The 25,541-nt window shown below is 34.3% G+C and overlaps 1 long non-coding RNA gene across 3 annotated transcripts in view; it reads right to left on the bottom strand.

Annotated features, from left to right (window-relative positions):
- The window catches only part of LOC307194016, a 572,538-nt gene that overhangs the window by 73,284 nt on the left and 473,713 nt on the right, over positions 1 to 25,541 (bottom strand). For all 3 annotated transcript variants that reach the window (XR_013830481.1, XR_013830482.1, XR_013830483.1), the window contains 2 exons: positions 8,882 to 8,982; positions 2,630 to 2,679 (listed from right to left, as the gene is read on the bottom strand). This is a non-coding gene — a long non-coding RNA (uncharacterized lncRNA). The remainder of the gene's footprint in view (positions 1 to 2,629; positions 2,680 to 8,881; positions 8,983 to 25,541) is intronic.

Raw genomic sequence — 25,541 nt, forward strand, 5'->3', positions numbered from 1 at the left:
TGTATCTGATTATTTAGAAGATTATCAGTCTTTCTTAATTTACATGTCTTGTGTTCTTCATTATAGGCAATCAAAAGGAAAAGCTCCCTGTACCAACAAAAGGAAATCCCCATAAAACAGTCTCGTAAATTTGGTATAAGATTTGCAAAATCACTAGAACATCATTTTTATTGATTCTGACTACATATTTCAAATACTGAAACTATTTTATATGCATTATCAATCATAATAAATTGAGTTTTTCATGTAACAAAAAAATTAAAAAATAAAGTGTCTGTAAAATGCAGGTTTATAGAGACAGAAAACAGACCAATGTTTGCATGGAGTCGGGGTAGGAGTGGAAATTGACCACAAACAAGCTCAAGGGAATTTGTGGGGGGAATGAAAATGTTAACAAACTGCATTTTCTTGGGCGTGCACAACTCTGTAAATTTGGTAAAAAGCATTAAATTGTATGTTCACTTACAATGGGTAAAATTTATGGTATGTAAGTTGTATCTTAAAAAGTTGTATATAAAAAGGAAGGGAAAAAAGAAGAAAAGTTAGGGAAAGAAAACAATGCCATAGTGAATTACTGGAAGCACATTTCATTCTACATATTTTACAGTATATTTCAAGTATTATTTTGTACAAGTAGAATTATAAGGTAAAAATTATAAGCATTTTTAATTTTTATAGATAGTGCCAAATTGCTTTCTGTAGGAAATTCCACTCTCACCAGTAAAATCTAAGGATGACTGATTCCCCAAGCTTTTCCATGTTTTATATTATCAGACTTAGATTTTTTAACACTTAGATTTTTTAACATTCTAGCAGTCTGTATGTACTTTATGTTTTCATTTGCCGTACTATAAGTGAGAATCTTTTCACGTATTTAAAAACTATTTGTAATTCTTCTGTGCACATTCTGTTGATATCTCTTATTTTCATGTTGTATTTTTGTCTCTTATTCATTTCTAAGAACGCTTTAAACATAAGAAATTTTAGCCCTTTGCCTGCTCTTCAGTTGCAAATATTTTTCCTACTTCGACGTATATCTTTGACTTTGGACTAAATGTCTTTCATTAGAAGTTCCAGCTTTCTTTTTCATCTTACTCGTTCAACTGTGTAATCCAGTCTCCTCCAGTTTTTTGCAAATGAAAAACAATTACTGTACAAATCTGTCATCTGTTTTGGAGCATAAAAATATTTTAATCTATTTTCACTGTCCTATTAATTTTTTTCTGTAGAATTTTTGATAACAACTTATGCTATGATTTTGTTTATGAATTCTTTTCTGGGGGCACATATCTGGCAGTGTTTTTGCTTCTACATAGTATAGATAGAGCCCCTTAATCCCCTCCCTCCTAGTTTCTATTTATTTAATTTATTTTAGTCATTGACTTTTAAAAAAAGGTTAGTTTTGATGGCATGAAAATTTGTCTTTATCATGCTATAATCTGAGTTTCCCTTCTCAATTTCTTTCTGATATTCTTGAATTTCCATTATTTGTACTTACTTTGGGGCTTGTTCTCTTCCATAGAGAAATATTCCTTTGCTACTAATTAATCCCAAATTAGGAGGAGAAGGATCCCCCTTTGAGAAGCTGATTTAATGATTTACCAATAGGCTTATTGGATTTAATGGGTCATTTTATATTTCCCACCTTCTTATTGACTACAGCTGAAAAGTAGGGTTGCTTCTAAACCTTACCTTCCTTTAAGGAATCCTGTCTATGGGAGAAAAATGATGCTGCTTGGCCCAAGTCTTATATCATTATTGTTGCCCCTTACCATCTGTGAGAGTATAGCTTTTTACAAACTATAAGGAGTTCCCCTGACTCTTCCCAGCCACCACTTCAAGTTATGCTACTCACAACTGTGACTGTGCTTGAGAGAGAAAATATTTAATGTGGATTCCTGATGGCCCCTTTTAATTTGATCAACAGTGTGTCACTTTTGGCTGATATTTCTGCACTGTATATATATTTGAGATTCTCTCTCTCTCTCTCTCTCTCATTCTTTCTCTCCTCTCCTCTGGTTTCTGCTCTCACTTTGGTACAACAACCTACTTATTCCCATAAGAAACTGCATCACTTTACTAGAAAAGGCCTGACTTCCCCGTAGGCTCCAAGAATGACAAACCCTCCAAGAAATTAACTGTCTGGGTACCAGTGTATTTCATTACATTAAAACATTTTTGACTGCAACTGCAGAACTGGGACCAAAGGGACATTACAATACGGCAAAGACTGTTAATTATCAATGGATCAAGAGCACTCTGTAGAAATGGAAGAAATGCTCTTTGTACTTTTAACCTATTACTTTCCACTAAATGTGTATTATAAGAGCAGCTATAAGATGTGTTGAAAGAGGGAAGAAAAATATGAATGGGAGAAACATGATGAATTATAATGAAGAAATATCTAAACTGATAGGAAATTTTTTTAAAAAAAAGTAGACATAGTGTCTAAAAAATTACCTACAACAACTTTCTATGTTATAATTTTATGATCAGTATATATTTAATATCAATCACAATTCTATGCTATATGGAGACTGAGCCTACTACTCCCTATAAAGACATGCCTGAATTCAAATTTATGAAAGTGATAGAAAAGAGATATGTTTACATTTTGAATATCACTTACCTTGCTCCATTGATTACGTCACCTGGGCAGGACTGCAATTTCAGGTGAAGCTGGAAGGGAAGAAGTTTTGTGAAATTAGAATGTCACATTCTCCACTGGCTTCTTACCTAAAATACAGTCAATCATTAGGAAATAACATTAAATTGAAGAAAGTTAATTTCTATTAACCACCTATTACCCAGAGAACATTTCCCTAAAAAGAACCTCTATTAGCAGTTTTCCTATCACTCATATCCTCTGTAATAACACTGTAAAAACTTCCTTTGGAGCACTGATTAGACTCTTCAACTACTGATTTATGCAATGATATGTTGTTGTCATCACTGCAAGTTAGACTTCAAGGTCCTGAGATCACTGAGATTTTGTTTCCTTTTGTATCTGAAGTTGCTCATCTGTCTCACCATAAGCATGCCGTAAACATTTCTTCAATGAAGGAAAGAACACAGAATTTGCTCTTCCACTCATAAATCCAGAAATAAGTACCCAAGTTATAGCTGAACAAACATGAGGGTAAATACTGTGCAGTGGATATTTGTTGTCTGCATGACCCCCTGGCATGCATTGCTCTCCTTCCGGATGATACCCTGATTTCCCTCACGTGGATTTCTTCCCTATGTGTTTGACCTGAGAGGCTCTCAGTGAAGATCCTCTGCTCTCACACAAAAGAAGGTAGACACAAGAATGGAGAAAAACAAAGTATGTGCACATAAAAGAGTCAGCTCCAACTACCTGGAACACTGAGGCTGGTTCCCTTTTGTGAACCTAGTTCTTAAGCCACCTCTTTGATTGCATGAGCGAGGCCCCTATCCTTCCCATAACTTTCTTTTTCTCTAAGTTAGATACAGTTGATTTCTATTGCTTGTGACAAAAGTATCTCAATTTATATACATGGAGATGTAGTTAGTCTAAATGAAACACACAAGAAAGTTATGCCATTTATTAACAGCCTGACTAAAAAACTAGAGAGGAATTAAAAAGGGAAGCGAGGAGAATAAAGAGTGTGAATAATTTTTCAGTGTCACTTGAGTCAGTTATTCACAATACGAGTTAAATTTTTCCTTGCAGGGAAGTTCCAAATATCAAATCATACTCATATTCAACTGTAAATATTAAGATGTAGTTTCTTCTAAGGCTCAATTACTTTTAATTAAATTGCGAACAGTAATATTACCTCCTTTGCAGATTTATTGTGAGGATTACAGGGGATTGGAAACACATAAATCAGACAACACATAAATCAGACAAATTTTTAAAAACTGTTAGCCTTAGTATGAACAGTTATTATAAGGGGATGTGATTTTTCGGGCCCTAGCCCTTGTACTACCATTTTGTTTCCTCCATCCTTTACCCTTACTATCGCCTCCCTCTAAGGAGAGGATTGTTGCTCCTTGACTGATCAGACTCTATTGCATTAATTAGGCCTAGTTTCTCTGGTGAGACGGATCACTGCATTGAAACAGGATGTGAATCTGAGACTTTCCCTGTCTACTTCCTCTTCCTTTATCTATCTATCTATCTTTATCTATTTATCTATCTATCTTTATCTATCTATCTATCTTTATCATATTAGAGAAAGGGTAAATGCAGGAAGCAAGAAGACTCGATTAAACCTGATAGTCTCAGCCAATGTTCTCAAATTTTAGCATTCATCAGAATCACTTGGAGGGTTTGTTAAAATACAGATGGCTGGATGCCACTCCAGTTTATCAGATTCAATAGATCTGAGATAGAGGCTAGGAATTTGCATTTCTAATAAGTTACTATGTGATGGTGATCATTGCTAGTCCAAGGATGCTTTTGAGATCTCTGGACCTTTGAGAAACACTGATGCCATTTTTCAAAAATCTGATCTGCGTTGGAACTTATCAGGTAAATTTTTTCATTTTTTCTATATTTGCCTCTTCAAATATATATATATATTTTTTTTTTCTTTCTTTCTCTTTCTTTCTTTCTTTCTTTTTCTTTCTTTCTTTGAAGTCATTGAAGGAGTCAGAGTGAATGATAAGACAACCAAATACTAAAAATGACAAACTAAAATATTGCAGTATATATGAAAATATGCTACTGTATTTTATCATACCTAAGATTCCATGGATTGGAAGATACACCATTATTTTAGATACCATCATAAAGGTAAATATTCTCTGCCAGTTATGTTATGATACAATGCTTTTTAAATGTTATAGTTTTTATTTTATTGTTATTAAAAGAATGGCTCTATACTTACTATTTAACCTTATTTTTTTCTTTATTTTTTATTTTTTTGGGGTACACAGGCCTCTCACTGTTGTGGCCTCTCCTGTTGCGGAGCACAGGCTCCGGACGCGCAGGCTCAGCGACCATGGCTCACTGGCCCAGCCGCTCCGCGGCATGTGGGATATTCCCGGACTGGGGCACGAACCCGAGTCCCCTGCATCGGCAGGCGGACTCTCAACCACTGCACCACCAGGGAAGCCCTAATCTCATATTTTTATCATATATCATTATCATGTAAACATAGAAAGCAAAATAAAAATGAGAAAATTAAGATATTCTTAAAACTTTTCATACTCAGAGTTTGATCTTCAGTTCACTTTCCTACTCATGTAAAGTCGAAATTTTGTCTACAAGATGTCTTGCTGTGTGCCCTCAATAGCATTGGGGCTCTACCCCATTTGTGGAGCTGCGGCTGTGATGCAGCATTTCTTGAAACAATGATTCACTATTTTATGAAAGATTTTAAGTACTGACACCCATTCTGAAATTTTGATATTGAGGTACTCTTACTCTTACTATAAAGCATTAATTGGCTTTCTGGCAACAACCAGGAATCATATTCCTTCAAATGGTACACAATTATTTTGTTGACCAAAACATGAAGGAACTGCAGTGGTCTTTTCATGCAATTATGAAAAACAACCAAATTTTAGCCATTTTGAAAAATCTAGTGAAAATTAGGTTAGAACTGCTGTCTAACTGACAGTGATTGCAAGGTGCCATAAATTGTAAGACAAATTCCAACTTTAGAGATGTTAAAATATGCAAAAAAAACCCATTATGTCTTACTACTGATGAAATGAGTTTCTCTGATTTTCAGTTTCAGTAAATCAGTTAAGACACCACCACCCATTTCTCCTCCTTCTTGCAGTCATCTACAAAGCAATGGGTCACTTTTTTCAATCCTTTTGGATTTTAGCATAAATTCTACCATAAATTCTGATCATTTCAATATCCATGTAATGTCCCTCTTGTCTCTCTTCACTTCCTCTTCAGTGATGATCGTATACTAAAACCCACCTCTTACACTTACTCCCAAGTGAATGCTAGTAAGTACACCTCTTTCATAATCATAACTTGAAGTATTCCACTCCCAAACTTCATTTGATATCTTTCCAGGTCATTCATGATTTACAGTACCATGTCACCAGCAATTCTTTGTCAGTGCTTAGAGAAACAGTTCCTTGTCTCTACAACATGATTTATCATTGATTCTACATTATCCCTCACAAACCTCCTATCACCACTCCTTCCTCACCCAATGTAGGTCCCATTATGTATTCTTATACTAACTCCCTCAACTCATTTTCCCCATTCTCCCTATTTTTTATTCAGTTTGTATAAATACAAACTGCCTAACATTGAATTTAGACCAAATGTTAGAAGTAAAAGGATGGAAGCGGTCAGAATCTGTATATATCCTGAATGTAGATTTTACAGATACTTACTTTTAGACTTCATATAGAATGTGATAAAGTTTGTGAAGTCAAGAGTGAGTCCAAGGTTTTAGGCCTGATTATGCTGAAGCATACATTTGCCATTAACTGAGACATGCCTTCGCTGAATCTGTGCCTGAACAGCTGAAAGTTGCTGGAGAAAAATGCACAATTCTGCTGAATGGTCCCATTTTAATTTCATAGCTACTCATCTCAAGTTGGTTCTTGATGCTACTTTACATTTATTCCCTTTTTATTTCTGCCTTATTTTTTCTTCTCCTGTTTTCTTATGGGTTATTCTCATAGTTATTAAAAAAACTGCTACAATATATCCCTTAAAAAAATAACCTCCCTTGGTCCACATTCCGTAGGGCTACTGTCCCATTTCTCTGCTCTCTTTTAGAGCTATACTTCTAAAAGAGTTGTTAATATTTAATATCTGCTTACTCGCATTCAGTTTTCTCCCGAACTTACATCTTTTATGCTTTTATTCCTACAGTTCTTAAATAGACATCAGGGTTACCAATGACTTCCCTCTTTTCAAATGCAAATTGCTTATTTTTTTTAACATCTTTATTGGAGTATAATTGCTTTACAATGGTGTGTTAGTTTCTGCTTTATAACAAAGTGAATCAGCTATACATATACATATATCCCCGTATCTCCTCACTCTTGAGTCTCCGTCCCACCCTCCCTATCCTACCCCTCTAGGTGGTCACAAAGCACCGAGCTGATCTCCCTGTGCTATGCGGCTGCTTCCCACTAGCTATCTATTTTACATTTGGTAGTGTATATATGTCCATGCCACTCTCTCACTTTGTCCCAGCTTACCCTTCCCACTCCCTGTGTCCTCAAGAAGAAGGACTATTTTTAAGGCTCTTTTATATGTGTCAGGAAACTTGATTCAACTTATCTACTTGGCTCATATCATCATTGATCAATTGATATCCTGAGATGTTAACACCTGGATAAGTTGGTATTGGGGTGGATTTCTTTAATTAATAAATTAATTAAAGTAATTAATAATAAATAAATGAATTAATAAATAGGCAACAATCCAGTTCAGTAAGAAACATTTAGAGTTGATAACAGGTCAGGAGGTGAGAGTTTTTCATATCTGACTCTTGCTTTTTTGATGTGGAAACATACATGGCCAGTTGACATTCTACAGACCTACTTTTATCTTGCAGTTTGTTGTGTATCCATTTTAAGCAATAGAATACGCAATTGGTCTTCAGGAAACATGTGGGAATCAAATGAAGGCACCTCCGGTTTGCTTCATTCTCTTTCAAACTTTCAGCCTGTGTTTACTGATAGTGGAATACTTTGTTAATTTGTTAATCACCGCAAATGAAACAATTATTTGTCTCAAGTGTATTCTGCAACATCGTTACTCTTTTCTCTTTTATGTTTTTTAACAATAGCTATTAATAAACTTATAATTATATTTTGATACATAATGCCTACCTTATTTCACATGATTATTTTTTTAAATTTTTTATTTTTTTAACATCTTTATTGGAGTATAATTGCTCTACAATGGTGTGTTACTTTCTGCTTTAGAACAAAGTGAATCAGTTATTTTTGTTTTATTCATCTACTGATATGGTTGATCACTTGCTACACATTAAAATATGTTTTTCACTGTTTTCTTCTAAGACTTAATTCTCTCTTTGTTTTTCTCCTGAATCATTTTCCACTTTTCCTAAAGCTGCTTTGCTGATCTTTCCCATTTTTCTGACCTTTAAACATAGATTCTTTCATGTCTTAGGTATTTAGTCTAGGCTCATTGTTACAAATGTTGTTTCTATTCTGGTGATTTGCAAATTTTTATCTCCAGCTTAGACTTCCCTCCTGAACTCTAAAGATATATATTCAACTTTCTACTCAATATTTCCTATTGTGTATATCTAATATGCAACTCAAAATGAACATGCTTAAAACTCTTTTTCTGATGTCCTGCTTCTGCAAACCTGTTTCTCTTACGACTTCATGTCTCAGTTAATGGCAAATGTATGCTTCAGCATAATCAGGCCTAAAACCTTGGACTCATTCTTGACTTCACAAACTTTATCACATTCTATATGAAGTCTAAAAGTAAGTATCTGTAAAATCTACATTCAGGATATATACAGATTCTGACCGCTTCCATCCTTTTACTTCTAACGTTTGGTCTAAATTCAATGTTATTCCTTACAAAGATTTTTGCAAAATTCTAACTGGTAATTCCACTTTCATCCTTGCTCTTATATAAGTGTATTCTTTACAATGTAGAAGGGTTTGAAAATTAAAGACTGATATGTTATCCATGCCCCCAAACATTTCAAAGCTTTCCCATATCATCCAAAATTGGAAAAAAAATCTTACAAATGCGTGAAAACTACATAATTCTGTTGTCCTACTTCTTGACTATTCTAAATTGTCTTCTATTCTCTCTCTTGCTCACTTACCTCTGGCCACAAGGGTGAAAAAAATATCTCCTAATAATGTGTAACTTCAAAGTGACCAATATTGCTACAATATTTCCCATTAAAAAAATAACTTCTCTTGACCCACATACCTTAAAGCTAGTGGCAGAATTCACGAAGTAGGTATGTCCCAAGAAACCTCAAACTGAAATTTGTTTTAGAGTGGTCCCAGGTTGGCAGTCTCCTGAGATGCCTGGAAGAAGAAAATGCAAATCTTCTCTGGAGAAAAAGCCATTTTAAAACTAGGTCTCAATACATTTCTTCAGATAAAGTTACACTGAACTTTATGTCAAAAATCATTACCAGAAAAAGACACCATAAAAAAGAGCCAGCAGAAAAAAATAAACAAGGGACTTCCCTGGCGGTCCAGTGGTTAAGACTCTGTAATTCCAAAACAGGGGAGTGTGGGTTTGATTCCTGGTTGGGGAACTAAGATCCCACATGCCAAAAAAACAAACAAACAAAAAAACACCTTACTGCAAAGCATTCAGATATTGAAATCATCAGAAGCAGAATATAAAATATGTATCTAAAAAGAGTAAAATATGTGTCTAAAAAGGGGCTATTGAAATTATGAGTTAGGAATAGTTAACTATAAAAAGAAATTACCAGGTAGTTTTGCCTAAGGATGGAAGAGGGCTCTTAGAAGAAACAAAAACAAACTAGGGCAGAAGTATCCTTAAAGGATGAAATAAATTATACAAAGCAAAAGGGGGATTCATGAATCAGAAGATAGGTATAAGAAATTACACAAAATGCAAAACAATGAGACAAAGGGTTAAAAATAAAAATGAAGGTTAAATACAGAAAGAACAGAGGAAGAAGTTCTGGCTCTCATCTAACTGGAGATCTAGAAGGAGATAATAGAATGTGGAGAGGAAATATTTAAACATGCCATCTTTATAACTGAAAATAGACAAATCATCAGATAAAGGTAACAATATATTTCTAGAAGGAGAAATAAAAAGAAATCCTTTCAAATACATCTCTAGGTGAAAATGAATATGATTAATATAAAAGAGTTGATCTCTGAAGTAGGCAAAGAAAAAAGATAGATAACATACTAGGTTGAACCATTTCAAATTGCCTTTTTCCGTAGATTGAAAATGGTCAAATAGCTGCAATTTCGTATATGGTCAATGTATTACAAAGAAACAATAGTTCAACTGTTGGGAATTTGGGAGACAAAACAATCTTTGCCACACAAGTAAAGAAAATTTGATAATGTGTAACTTCAAAAGCACCTACATGTGGTTCTATAGGCAGAATTTACAAAACAGTTATGTCTGTTGGAACCTCAAGTTCAAAAGCCATGATGACGGGCTTCCCTGGTGGCACAGTGGTTGAGAGTCCGCCTGCCGATGCAGGGCACATGGGTTCGTGCCCCGGTCCGGGAAGATCCCACATGCCGCTGAGCGGCTGGGCCCGTGAGCCATGGCCGCTGAGCCTGTGCGTCCGGTGCCTGTGCTCCGCAACGGGAGAGGCCACAGCAGTGAGACGCCCGCGTACGGAAAAAAAAAAAAAAAAAAAAAAAAAGCCATGATGAAACATTTGCTATGCAAAATAGAATGTTCAAATTGTATACATTTATTGTATACACTTTTCAAAATTTACTAGCGATAGTAAAAGTGAAAGAAAATAACTGTCAACCTGGAAGTGTAAAACAGATTAAACTAAGGACTGAATAAAGATATTTTACTGACAAACACTGGCAAATTTTAGCACCCTCCTTAAAGACTTCAAAAGAATCTACATTTACATGTCCATCAACATGGGTGAGGTTCCTGGCCAAAATCCAGGACACTGACAGCACTAAATGTTGGTAAGGATGTGGAACAATCAGAACTCTAATCTATTGCTGGTGGGAATGCAAAATGGTACAGCCCCTCTGGAAGACTAGCAGTTTCATTCAAAACTAAACATACTGGAAAGAAAAGATCCAGCAATCACATTCCTTGATATTTATCCCAATGAGCTGAATACTTATGTCTACACGAAAACCTGAACACAAATGCTCATAGCAACTTTATTCATAATTGCTAAAACTTGGAAACAACCAAGATGTCTTTCAGTAGGTGAACTGATAAAAAAATTAAAGTATTCCCCTACAATGGAATATTATTCTGTGATGAAAAAACAAGTGCTATCAAGACGTGAGAGGACATGGAGAAACGTTAACACATATTCCTAAGAGAGAGAAGCCAGTCTAAAAAGGCTATATACTGTATAATTCCAGCTATATAACATTCTGGAAAAGGCAAAACTATGAAGATAGTAGTTGTCAGGGGTTCAACAGGAGAGAGAGAGGAATGAATAGTAGAAGCATAGGAGATTTTTGAGGCAGTGAAACTGTTCTGTAAGATACTGTGATGGTGAACATATGTCATTATACATTTGTTAAAACCCATACAATTTACAATACAAAGAGTGAGGGCTAATGTAAACTATGGACTTTAGTCAATAATAATGTATCAGTCTTGTCCCATGAATTGTAACAAACATACCACACTAATGCAAGATATTAATAATGGGCGAAACTGGAGGGAGAGGATGAGGTACATGGGAACTCCATGTGCTTTCTGCTTGTTTTTCTGTAAACCTAAAACTATTCAAAACTAACTTAAAAAATTGGGAGTAAACAAACAGCCTCTTGAATAAATAATTGCATCATATAATGGAATACTATACAGCTATTAACAAGAATGAAGGAAATCTGATTGCACTGATATGGAAAAAGTGTAAGAGAGAAAAAATAAGGTGTAGAACAGTGTTTATATTATCTATTTGTATGAATCCAATTTATATGAAATATATATATACACTTTTTTCTTAGAGGATGTGAAAGAGTTGTTTATAGTCCTTACCTTTGGAAAAGTAACTGTGGGTTGGAATTAAGTAGATGGTGGAAGGGAGATACAGGCATCTTATTGTATCCCTTTTATTGTATGTGTATTTTGTTTAAACAAAATTACAAGTTTAAAGGTAAAAATACTCCATACACATTTATTGTATACATTTTTTAAAATTTACTAGTGTTAGTAAAAGTGATACATACTAGATTTTAGTAAAACTAAAAAATTTTCTTTGCTAACAACTTAAATGAATGATTTTATATCAATAGTTTATTACTTACGTATGGATTTCTTGACTGCTTTGACGCTCTGAAATATGAAATCACTAGGCATGGGGCTGACCTGAGCTGGAGTGGAAAGATGGGTCAAAGAAGAAACTTTGAATTGAATTGGATGTAAAAACAAAGTTTTGTTTACTCTGGATTGGATCTTTTGATAGAGAAAGTGTTGAAATGGACTTTTTTTTTCACATGCATGATCAAGATGGAAAATAGAAAGAGGGGTGGAAGATAAGAAGAAACACTGTGGGATCTGCCTAACAACTCATCAAGAAATGATGAAAAGACAGCTTACAGATTGTGCAAAGTATCTTCGAAAGCAGTGGCTGCAGAAACATCGTCATTTCTATTCTTATACCCCTATTGATTTTAAGTGTCAAGTAGGTTAAGAAACAGTAACAGTGTTATAAATTCTAAATTTCTGTAGCAGGAGTCCAATTCAATAAATGGCTGAATACTGTCTATCACATGGCATGATATTTTCTAAAAGCCAGATCAAGAAAGAACAGATTTGTTTTCTCTTTCGCACTGTTTTCTTATGGAGAACTTTTATGATCTCAGATGTCTGTTAAATTCCATATCTAAAACTACCATGATGCATCACTGCAACCTCAGCTAATGGTCATGAACTGGGAAGAAGAGGCTATTTTTATTCAGAGTAGAGGAAAGATAATGACAGCAAAGAATTTAAGTTTTGGATGTTCCCTATTTGCATGGAAATGTTAACAGATCTTTAAAAACTTATATTTGTCTGTAAGACATGTCTGTTATTTTTCTTACTGACACAAAGAAGCTATTTACTAGACTTACTCTATAGCTATGTTTCCAAAGTTGAAGGTAAAGCAAAATGGTGGAACTTCTCAGTACATATTTCCAAGCAGTTGGTGATCTACAATCAGGACCATTGCTCCAGCAGGGATGCCTGTACCTAGCTAACTGCCAGTATTTCTGTTTTGTGTCACTTCCCTGGGGATGGATGGAGGAAGAAATTTGACCTTTTTTCAGGCAATGACGCCAGCACGAGAAGTCCCAGCTTAACATCAAAGTCACCTCGAGAGTAATGTATGCAAGTAATAACACTTTAATTTGTGACTCTGAAGAAGCCTGAAATAATGAACAAGGAAATGATACTGCCTAAGAGAAGAGCGAATCAGGAAACCAGTTTTGACAAGTTGTCCCAAGCACTAGTCTCTGGCCCTGCTTCAGGTTTTTATGGATATATAATTGAGCCAGGCCTGTTATAAGCTTTCTGGACACATTTAGCTCTTAAAATGTTTCTGTTAATGTAACAACTTGTATATTACACCCTGTGGACAGTAAATAATTGCTTAAGCTCTCTGCTTTACTGATTCTTCTCAGGCAGACCTGCAGGACTGCTTAACCTTTAATACTGAACAACAAGAACTTGGTATTTATAAAGGGGATCTTGAAGTCCTAGCATCTCCAGTTATAAACAAAGAAAGTGAGATAAGAGTGTTTATGTGACTCGCCTGAAATCAGTGATGTTTGTTAATCTGCACGAGACTCAAAAGAATTGCGTGACCTTTCCCAGCTTTTGTAGATAACTAAATCAGCAGAATGAAAGTCCTTTATTTCTTTCCCATTGTAAATTAATTCCCCCCGTTTAGGCAGAAGTATATGAGAGCAGAGTGACACTCTTCACTAACTTAGCAGACCAGTCAGTCAAATATCGCTGTCTGTTGCCATGTGGTGCATTGTGGAGCTGACACACGTTTAGCCTTTGAAGAAAGGGCATGTAATTGCATCAGTGTGCCATGAAATCCATTTTAAATCTGGCAAATGTACTGCAGTGCTTTGTTAGCAATTATAAATTCACAGTGGTAGGTGATAGGAAAAGAGACAGAAATGGGATGTCAGGAAAAATGAGGATCACTTGCTGGCAACTGTCTATTCAGTTGCCAAAAAATTAAACAGTTTGAGTTTCATTGTGGTATTAGTGCTACTGCTCAGAAGCCAGCAGTTAATTTTTATACATCTCTGTCGTTCCCACGTTTGTTCTCATGAAGCAAACAAATTTAGCTTCTAATGCATAGAGTGATGCCATAATGAAAAGGGGTATTTCTCTAAAGGAGGATATGTTAAAAAAGAAATATTTCTTTCTAAGATTATTGCTTTTAAATTGCATTAACAGAAGCATAATCAGGAGAGCAAAAAAGGAGAATATTTTAAACCTAAATATAACTGTCCAATATACAACGTAGTGTGTGAGAGTATTACTCGTTTGAAATGATAGAATTCTCATAAAGACTTTGGCAGGGTACATATATGCAAAGCTCCCAAGTTTTTGAAAACTGAAAATGGTAAGGCTAACACAATGAAAATATTGAGTTTTACACTGCATTTAATTTATAAATAGTATCCTTGTTTTTAAAATGAAATATAGGGATGCAATCAAAGTACATGTCTCAAAAAGAGGGATCATTTTGCCCCTGCTGACAGGGATGAATCCCATGATCACTACTCAGGTGTGTAGTAGCAAGTGAGTTTAACAGATGAGGTAACATAAGGCACTTTGTATAAATCTCCTATACACATTTTAAAGCCCAAATATTTTCTATGTAAATATAATTCATAATGCAAAACTTATGGAGCACTAGAGGAAAGTTCTTCACCCTCGTTTTTTTCTCTTTCTTTCCTTAACCCTAATTCTTAATCAAGTCTCTGGTTTTCCCAAACACCCTGATGCAGTGTCCAACCATTCCTCCAAATCTTCCCCAGAAATAAATCATTATTTAAAGTTACCTCTACTTCTGTGCCACTGCAAGTTCCCAATCTTTTTTTCTTTTTAAAATTTCCTATTTCAAAATACCTCCTCCTTTCTAACTCTCTCCCAACATATTTTCCCATGTTTCTTCCTCAAGAATCTACAGATGATGGCAGTAATTGCTAAATGAATAATATATGGGGTAAAATGTGATTAGCTAAAATGCCAGGCTTATTTTTATTGCAAATCAGCAACTTAAATTATATTGAAGGAGACCATTTTCTTATTTCTGGATTTGGAGAAAGTGTGTATTTATTTGCAACTCTAATGAGAAAATGGGAGTTATAAATCTTATTATCTAATTCTGAGAATACATGAAAACTAAATTAGGTATTTTCTCAGTATAGTGACATCATATTTCAAATTATACATCTGCAGGGCTAGAGTTGATCATTGAGCTTACATATAAACATTCTTCTGTAGAATTTTTAGTAATCTTAATGTTAATCCATGATGATGAATTAGAGCTCATGGTGAACTGAAAAGCAGAATGAACTCATTAATCAATTCAATACAGTATCTGTCACAGGTAACTTTAGAATTATCTATTTCCTTCTCATATCTGAAAAGGCCTAGCTGCCAGATGACTATTGATAAAATGTCATAGTGAAAAAATATCTGAAATTGAAGTATACCTACTTTGATAGGAAGTACTTGAATTATAAAAGTAGAGCAATATTTGGTATTACATTAACTCTCATAGATACCAACAGGTCAATGTTTTATATAAAAATATGAAATATTATATATGAAAATAAATATTTTATATGAAATTAGAATGAAGACTTGAAGTAAATCAGATGTTAATTACATTATTTTAACTGAATAAAAGTACTACAGCAGAGGCACGAAATTAATATGCTGATAACTCCTAAATCTAAATATTGAACTTGGATCCTGAATCCCAGGTCTGTATCTTAAGCCCTAAATTCTCATCAGAACCCCAGACTTATAATCAAGCTGTCTATATCATTTCCACTTGGATGTGTACTATCTCAAATTTAGTGTAACCAAAAGGGAACTCTTACCTTTAGTCCTCAAACCTCCTTCTGCCTCAGCCCCCCATTTCAGTAAGGATATCACAGTCTTCTCTGTAGCTTAAACAAAAAAATCACGATTCTAACCAGATTACGCTCGTTTACTCACTTCTTATATCTAACCCACGAGCAAGTCATGTAGACCCATGTATATTTCCATATACTTTTTACCATTCCCACTATTGTTACCCTAATTCAAGTCATTGTGATTTCTTGTTAAGATCATGGTAAAAGTCTGTTTACAAACTTTCCTGCTTTCCTTCTTGCCCTTTCCTTCTGTTGTCCACAGTGTAATCTGAATAATGGCCTAAAAGTTAAATCAGATCACGCCAATCCCTACTTAAAATTTTTTACTATTTTCTTAAAATGATTGTCAAAATCTTTCTAGACTTAAAATCCGTATATATACTGGCTCCTGCTAAATGTTCAGACCTCAGCTTGAATTACTCTCTCCTTTACATATTTTGTGCCCAAATTACTGGAATGATTTTGGTTTCTTGATTTTTAGCGAGCTTGTTTCCATCTTCGGGTCTTTGCAAAAAAGTATTTTCTCTGCTTAAAATATACTTCTTAACTTATACTGCTTAACTTTCTCAGGCTGGCTCCTTCTTGCCATTCAGATCTCTGTTAAACATCAATGTAAGTATCAGATTCCTCCCCTGACTTCTCAAACTGTGGTACAACCCTGTACATTTTCATTTAACATATTATGCTAATTTAATTTATGAATTTATGAAAATAGTATTCCAATATTAAATATTTATTTCTTTCCTTATTAGTGAGATTGATCATTTACCATTTATAGTAAATATTGTTCTCAGTTTCTTTATTATTAATTTATATCACCGTTTTACAGTGGAAATAACAACCTCTTAAACTCATAGTGATTGCAAGCCACCTCCATGTTGCTACCTTTTAAGTACAGGAAGTTTTTGTGCTCATATTCTTGTATCTATCCTTTTCTTCACTTTGGGATTATTTTTCCTTTGAGTGTTAATATTGGAAAATTATCTATTTTCCAACATTTAAAAATCAATAATTACATTAGTTTATAGTTTTAATGTATATTTTTACATTTAACTTTTATGTGTATGGAAATTATTTGAAGAGTGTAGGTTGAGTTTATTTTTCTTCAGACCTTAACAGGTCCTTCTAATATCATGTATAACCCTCCCTTTCTCATCACAATGATATGTGAGGGTTCCTTTCTCAGTCATTGCATTTTATTTTTGTGACACTTTGCTATTTATTAGTCTCATATTCTCTTATTTCTGGTTGTAATATAGTTTAATATTCATAATGTTAACCCTCATTACTGCTATTTTAATAATTTTACATAGTGTAGTATATTTTTGTCTTCTTTTTGAAGAATACTGTAACTATTTTAGTTTACTTACATTGAATATTAATTCTTGAAGAATGTTTTTCTTTAAAATACTTAATATTTTCTTCTAGATATTTGATTCACTTTATAAAATTATTGCAAATAGTAGGTACTCAGATATTTATTCAATAAATAATTTTGTCAAGAGTATTACCAATAGCAAAAATATAAGCTTTTAATATGTTTAAAACAAAAAAAAAGTTTTCTTTCAATTTTTTTTTTTTTTTTTTTTGCGTTACGCGGGCCTCTCACTGTTGTGGCCTCTCCCGTTGCGGAGCACAGGCTCCAGATGCACAGGCTCAGCGGCCATGGCTCACGGGCCTAGCCGCTCCGCGGCATCCGGGATCTTCCTGGACCGGGGCACGAACCCGTGTCCCCTGCATCGGCAGGCGGACTCTCAACCACTGCACAACCAGGGAAGCCCCCAATCTGATTTGAATCTATTGCCTAATAAAACTGACAAGATTTATTTTTATCGGCTGCCCTGAGATTCATTTTATTTTGTTTAAACACCAGTATAATTATTTAATAGTTATCATTTAATTTCTTTGAAAGTACTGATTACACACTATTTATTTTTAGCATCTGAGTTTTCAAGATTTCTTTGGTCCATGAGAAATACTCAAATTTTAAAAAATTATTTGTTTATATAATTTTTCATGCCAGAGATGATTTTAATTATGGTTGTATCCATTATCATATTTCTTTTATAGCTTCACTATTATACTCTTATCATTTTATTAAAATCACTAAATAAAACTATTTGCATATTTTGACCCCCTTTGCATACTTAATTTCACTTGATTTTAATTTTTTTTTAATACATCTTTCTCACATCACCCAAATCTGCTGCCCAAATATAGTTGCTCAAGCCTAAATGCACACTTGCCTTATTTCACTGGTCCTATCAGGTTGCAAGTTAAAGCCACTTAATGTTGACAATACTTTACAACTCAAGTTGCAGATTAAATGCACCGTAAATTCCTTTACTTTACAGAGCTGATCTGTGACTTCACAATTCTTTGTTAGACAGTGTGGATTTCTTCAACATGCCTAGCTGTGATTTATCCCCAAGTAAATGACCAAGAACTAGTTTGTTATTCATAGATGGTCAAGTGACCCCCCTGTGTAATAAAAAGAGAGAAAGTGAAACCCATATCAATAATGTCACTAAGCTTTAAACATTGACCAAATACAGGCAGAATCTGAAAACATAATGCAATTTGCAGTAAATACTTACAGAAGAAAACATGAAATCAAGACACATTGGGGAAAAAAAGGCATGAATGGAATATTGCTAGGAATATTTTCCTCAGTTATATCTTATTAAGTGTTTCTTCAAACCCAATGTGAAGGGTTTGGAAGTTAAGAACCACACTGGAGATTAATTCTTACATGTTTGTATATAATTATTCTACGTGAACTCTCTATTCAAATTATGCCTTTATTCCATGGTATGGTTCAATGATTCTCAATTAATCCTTTCATTATAAAGTACTTAAATGACAAAAATCTTCATGCAATTGATGTATAGGCATCTGAATGTGATAATCACGGATCAGTAACTGATTTCTAGAACTTGGTTATCAGTAAGGACTAGACAGCTAAGCCACATTCCAAATGGACTGCTAAAGGTACCGAGCATATTCCTGTTAGTTATGTCATATGTTGCCTATATGAACGTTAGTGACATGGTTATAAGAGTTGTAATATCTCTGATAAACTTCAGAAACATTAATTATATGAAGAGGTTCACAGCATCATAGCATTTACATTTACACTCTAATGGATTCTTATATTAGGTAATTGAGAATAATAAGCTTATCATCACTGAGGTGCATTAGAGACATAGAGGCTTCCAGATATGCCAACAGTTTTCAGTCCCATTTACCATTTTTTAAAAACAGAACTATTACTGTACATAATCCATTAATAAAGCTGCCGGAAGATGCTTGTTCTTGTAAAGAATACTGCACTCTAAAGATAAGTGGCATTAATGTTACTCAGGAAGCCTGAAACTTCAATCTACTCTTAGGGACAATTAGGATTCTGTCACACAAGTGCTAGATTATATCTACTTAAACCGGTTTTCTATATCGTGGAAAGTAAAAAGGTAATTATCAAAATGGATGTAAATGAAACATGCATTTTAGAAAACAGTTGAAGCAGTTACTCTCAGAGGATATATAAGGGTTGGAAAATCTTTCACCCAATTTACTCATCAATTCAAACTTTATTTCCATAAGTAAGCAGAGATTATTCCATAAATACTTATTTATTAGATTTATAAAATGTGGACAGCTCAACCTGCAGAAAACTGTTTGAAACAAGAATTATTTAACAACTAATGGAAGGCCATTCTTAAGAGATATTTCTGCTACAGAAGTAAACTTTGGAAAAAATCTCTGGTGCTATCTTATGAGATACCATTATAACAGCAGACAAAGTATATTCACTCTCATTGTCAACAGCGCAGGACTTTTACTGAACCAAATCCTCAGACCCTCTGGAGAAAGGCAACAACACGCAAGTCTTTTTTCTTTTTAAAGTGAAAGCAGGTTTATTCAGGGAGATACGCACTCCATAGACAGAGTGCGGGCCATCTCAGAAGGCAGGATGCCTTGGGAGAAACACCCAAGTCTTTATGTCTATTAAAATAAGTAAATTGCATGCCTAATTATCTAGGGGCCACAGGAACATGATTATTTTACATCTGACATTTGTATTCCTCACTTATAGCCTCTATTTGTTTCCTTATAGTGAAACACTTATCTCTTATAGGAGTAACAGGAAAAAAAAAGGAAGATTAATATCTTTTCTATTTGCCTTCTCTTCTTTCTCTTTACCCTTCTATAATTTTATTACCCTTACCATCATCATCATCACTGTAAGCTAAAAAGCAAAATGTGAATAAATGGATGGTTGAACATTAATATGATGATGAAAGGAAAAGTGAAAAAGTAATACTACTGTGCATTTGAATCTTTTAGGTAGGAGTTATATATCCATTTTCTGTTTATAATATCCTTGCGCAGTAAGGATATTATAAACAGATATTATGTAACTGACTCACAGTAAGAGATAATGTAGCAGTATTTAAACATACGTATGGGCTTTAGTATCTAAGAATCACAGATTCATATCTCAGCTATATTAATTTCTTTCTTGGTGATAGTTGGTGGGTAACTTAATCTCTATTCTCTAGAAAGTTTTACATACCAGTTCAAGTGACTTAGAGTTAAATTATAAACTTTCCACTGACTCAGAGGTTTTTCCTCAATTAAATAACATGTATTTGAAGTTCTTAGAAAGGAAAAGAGACTTTTGTGTATGTGTGTTGTGCTGGGACTGTTGTGAACAAAGAAAAAAAATGGCAGCAAGACTGTTCTTTTACACATGGCACTATGTTAAAACATTTTTACATTTCTAAACACTCTTTCCTAAGTGATGGTATTTGCTAAGACATGTATAGAGTCAATGGCTCCTCATAAAGCATGACTGAGCTGTGCTGGATGATAGTATAAAATGGTGATTAAGAGCATGGGTGCTACATTCACACTGCCTGGATTTAGAGCCTGGGTGTACCACTTACTAGCTCTATGACCTGAAGTAAACTACCTAATCTGTTTGCATCTTAGTTTATTCATCTGTAAAATGACTCTATTAATAATACTAATGTGTACATCCCAGGGTCAATGTGAGTTTTAAATTAGTAGATATAGGGAAAGTCCTCAAAACTCTCTTGCACATAGTAAATGCTAGTTACATGCTATCTATTTTCATTATTGCCAAATCTCTCTCAGAAGTTCATGGAGCAGTGATGTTGCCATAAGAACATTATCTAATTGTCAACATCTTTCATCACATAAAGCTGCCTGAGAACATGGCCAGATTTCAAACTCTCTGTAGTAATCTTTCCCACCCCCATTGTCTGTAGTCCGGCACAGCAGGCTTATTAATGAGGTTTCCTCAGAATTGTCTGGTAGTGGATGTGGTGGATTAGTATCCTAAGAACTAGGCAAAAGAGTGTCAATATAATTCCTCCTAGCTCAAATCATTTATATTACTTGGCCTTTCTGGTGTGAAAAGATGTCCCAAGCTCATGTTGTATATCTCCTATTCAAGACTTAATCATTTCCTGTAATATATAATATACAGTATATATTAAGAGCTACAGATATTTCATGAGTTTTATATTACTAATTCCTAATATTTCTAATTCAAATTTAGTACTAAAGGATATTTACTTAACCTTGTTAATGTTACATCTGTTCCTCTGTACTTCCACAAAGAAAATCTTAGTTCTCAACATGATTAGTCATTTGCATTATTCCACAATATTCACAACACTCTCAAAATGATATTAACAACACTAACAAAAGAATACTATAAGCAGATACTTTCTTTTTCAGTTCTTTTTGTCTTTAGAGTATATTCTTGGTGGTGCTTTTGCCGACATACGTTTGAGATATATTTCTAGAAGTGAGATTACTGGACCAAAGGGTACAAGCTTATGTAATTTTGCTAGATATTATGACTTTTCTGTCCAAATTTTGTACTCCCACTAGTGATGTATGAGTGCCTATGTTTCCACTGGTGTGTCACCAGAGTATGTTTTCAAATTTTTAATATTTGCCAAACTAACAGGTGAGAAATTATATCATAGTGTAGTTTTGATTTACATTTCTTTTTATTATGAATGCAAGAAAGAACCAGTAGCTTATCTATGGTTAAGGACCATTTGCATTTTTTTTTTTTTTTTTTTAGTGAAAGGTATGTTCATATATTTAGTCTCCTCAACACAGTAAAACTTCACAACATTGCAAATATATGATATATTTTATAACACAAGCTTCTTTTATGCTATTGGTGTTTTTATCCACATAGCTCCACTAATGCACTGTGTAACCCTTCTGGCAGCTCTCCACCTTCACACTCTTTTCCCAAGGGGTTAAACCATGACTTAACATACTGTCAAATTAAGGAGGAGATTTTTTTTGAAGATGGCCATTCTGACCGGTGTGAGATGATATCTCATTGTAGTTTTGATTTGCATTTCTCTAATGATTAATGATGGATGTTGAGCATTCTTTCATGTGATTGTTGGCAATATCTTCTTGCCAAATAAGATATCTTCTTTGGAGAAATGTCTATTTAGGTCTTCTGCCCATGTTTGGATTGAGTTGTTTGTTCTTTTGATATTGAGCTGCATGAGCCACTTGTAAATTTTGGAGATGAATCCTTTGTCAGTTGCTTCATTTGCAAATATTTTCTCCCATTCTGAGGGTTGTCTTTTTGTCTTGTTTATGGTTTCCTTTGCTGTGCAAAAGCTTTTAAGTTTCATGAGGTCCCATTTGTTTATTTTTGTTTTTATTTCCATTTCTCTAGGAGGTGGGTCAAAAAGGATCTTGCTATGACTTATGGGAGGGAGGGAGATGCAAGAGGGAAGAGATATGGCGATATATGTATATGTATAACTGATTCACTTCGTTATAAAGCAGAAACTAACACACCATTGTAAAGCAATTATACTCCAATAAAGATGTTAAAAAAAATTAAGAAGGAGAAATTGGTCATGCACAGCTGGCTTCTGCTTTACCCTCTTCCTCTGAACCTGTTGCAGAGTCAGTGAGCTCTTAATTAATTTTACTTTCCTGTAAATGTAGTGTTAAAGACCTTCTTCTATAGCCTGTTACTAGGCATGGACGTTTGTCCAGTTTTGGTATTCAGCAAGTAGGAGCCCAATTGTTGCCTACAAGTATAAGGAGATTATCTTTATTCCTAGGAGATACATGCTACAGTATTTAGGGATAAAAGGACATGGAGTTTGCAACATTTTTTTTCAAATGGTTCCATAAATAAAGAACACACACACAATAATAATATTTACTATTATATTTGTATCACTTTTATCAGAGATAAAAAGCAAAGAAGATAAAGTAATAACAATGGGTGAAAGATATATGGAAGTTCATTGCATTATTATTGCAACTCTTCTCTAAATGTAAATAGTTTTCAAATTAAAATTTAAAAAATAAATAAATTGGTCATAAAATAAAAGAATAAATACAGAAGAGAAAAATAAAAGTCACTAAGACATAAGAGAAGATAAATGATAAATAGGCCCATATATTTGTGTATATGAGAGTACTGTTAATAGGAGTCACTGAGTAAATTCTATAATGATAACATATTATATATTTATTAGAATATTTAACAAATATCATGAATGGTAACCATATATTTCTTTTCTTGTAATTAATAAACTTAGAACTTTTTATTATGTGGCTAGATTAACACTTAGAACCAATAGCCAACAATCAGTCAAAAGTGCTAATTTTGTTAAAATCTCTTTTTTTCTTACTGAAGATAATATTGATGTTTCTTAGTTTTAAACCTCTGAGATTTCTTTAATTTTGTTTCAAATTCCTTCAAGGTCAGACAGGGAAACAAATACTCTTATTTCATAGTCAAGCTGTGAGGATGCAAATTTATCACTGCTTTCAAAGAGATGAGATGTTCTGACACCATGATTTATGACCTAAATGATTTTTATTTGATGATATACAAATGTAATTTCCTAATTTGGGACACTGAGTATTGGGCTTTCTCTATTATTTAATAGAAATGTTAGAAAGTAGCAAGTGTGCATAATTTCTTTTCTTCTTTTATTGTATTATATCTTATATAAATTATCTTTGGGGATGAAATACAAAAGGCCATGTGGTATCAAGACCTAGGAATGTAGCTGCAGGTTGTCAAACACAAAATTATCACAAATAAAGGAACGATGTTTATATAACAAATGTCCATAAATCTTGGCCTATAAACAGGATATGTCTAAGGGTTTTATTTTTTTTGTTTAATAATATGCTATCAAAAGACTTTCTCATTTTTCTCATTATCTCTCTCATAAATGAATGTGATATTATCAAGAATGAACTGTATTATGCAACATTTAATTCCATGGCAGGCCAAAAAGTGTAAAGTTCATTCTAGCTCCAGTATCTATGTTGCTTTGTACCCTAACCTTTGTCCCTCCTGGTTGCTTTATTTGGCACAATCCCTTTCGAGCTAGTCCTAGGCGGGCAGCCTTCCCTAGGCACTGATTGGGTTCCTGCACCTTTGCCCTCCTTCAATGGAAATGCGGCACCTCTCAGTGTAACTCCCTTTAAATTGCACTCAAGCCAAGTCAGCTTCAGCCGTAGTTCTGGCCTCAGACTCTCACGTGTGAGTCAGTTACAGGCCCCCATGATCCTCAGCCTTCAGGAGACTCCTGTCATGGATGTCTCTGAAAGGTTGCCTTTACTCCCCTCTCCTTCACCGTGGAGAAGGGAACACCACCGCCCCTCACCCCCCCCCCACTCCCGATAGGGAGGATGCACATCATTCTGAGAGATTGCTGCAAAGGAATCCCCTCTAGGATTTTTTCTGCCTCCTTTTTGTTACAGCCTAATACAGAGGAGAAAGCTAAGGGCAGAAAAAACTGTTGTACATGTCTTAGCAGGTGATCCAACACCCCAAGCTATGGGTCTTCTTGGCACCTCTTGTGTTGTTCATGTTCTTTGTATGTACTGCTGAAACTCTAATCAGAGTCCAGTTTACCATCCTGTTATTTTTTACGTCTACTAACCAAAGTCAGTTTCTATGTTTATGAACCTTAATTAATATAAGCAACTTCAGAGAATATAATTTTGCTATGCAGTCAAAGTGTGTATTTGGGGGCGCTCTCTCAGAGATCATGAGATCTAAGCGAGAAGCAACCTTGGATTCTACTGGACGTAAAATAGGAGGTTTACAAAACCAAAACAACTTAAAGGAACCCTAGCCTTCTTAAAGGCTAAAGAAAGGAGGTGTTTAAGAACAATCCAGAGAGAAATGTGTTAAATTCTACTATAATAAGCTGGTCGTGATAGTTTAAACAATGAATACATGTGATTGTGATTTGAGTGATGTGCTTCAGGAAACTGGAGGTCTCCTGAAAACCTAGACTAAAAGTCAGATGCTTGTTGATTCTTAGTAATCAGTTAACCTCACAAGTTCTGATGATTTAGCTGCAAAATGAGCAAATGGAATAAATGATAACTGCAATCATATTCATTTGAAACATTCTAAGCTTTCCAGTATTTTGTGATTTATTTTAAGATGTGCTCATGTTGTCATTTTGAGTCTAAACAACTGTCTTTAATTAAATTAATTCATTCAAAAAATATTTTTGAACTTTATGTGTGGGGCCCTCTTCTAGGAATTTGAAATACATAAGGTAGACATATCAAATAGATAATCTAGACATATCTAATAGATAATAATAAATACAATAAAAATAAAGTTCTAGTAAGGTAGAATGTGCTAAGGGCTGTGGAAGAAAACATAGAGTAGGATAAAGGAGCTCAGGAGTGGAAGCAGGTGAGGAGAT

Source organism: Stenella coeruleoalba (genome assembly GCF_951394435.1).
Source record: "Stenella coeruleoalba genome assembly, chromosome: 11".
In the NCBI taxonomy this organism is placed as follows: Eukaryota; Metazoa; Chordata; class Mammalia; order Artiodactyla; family Delphinidae; genus Stenella; species Stenella coeruleoalba.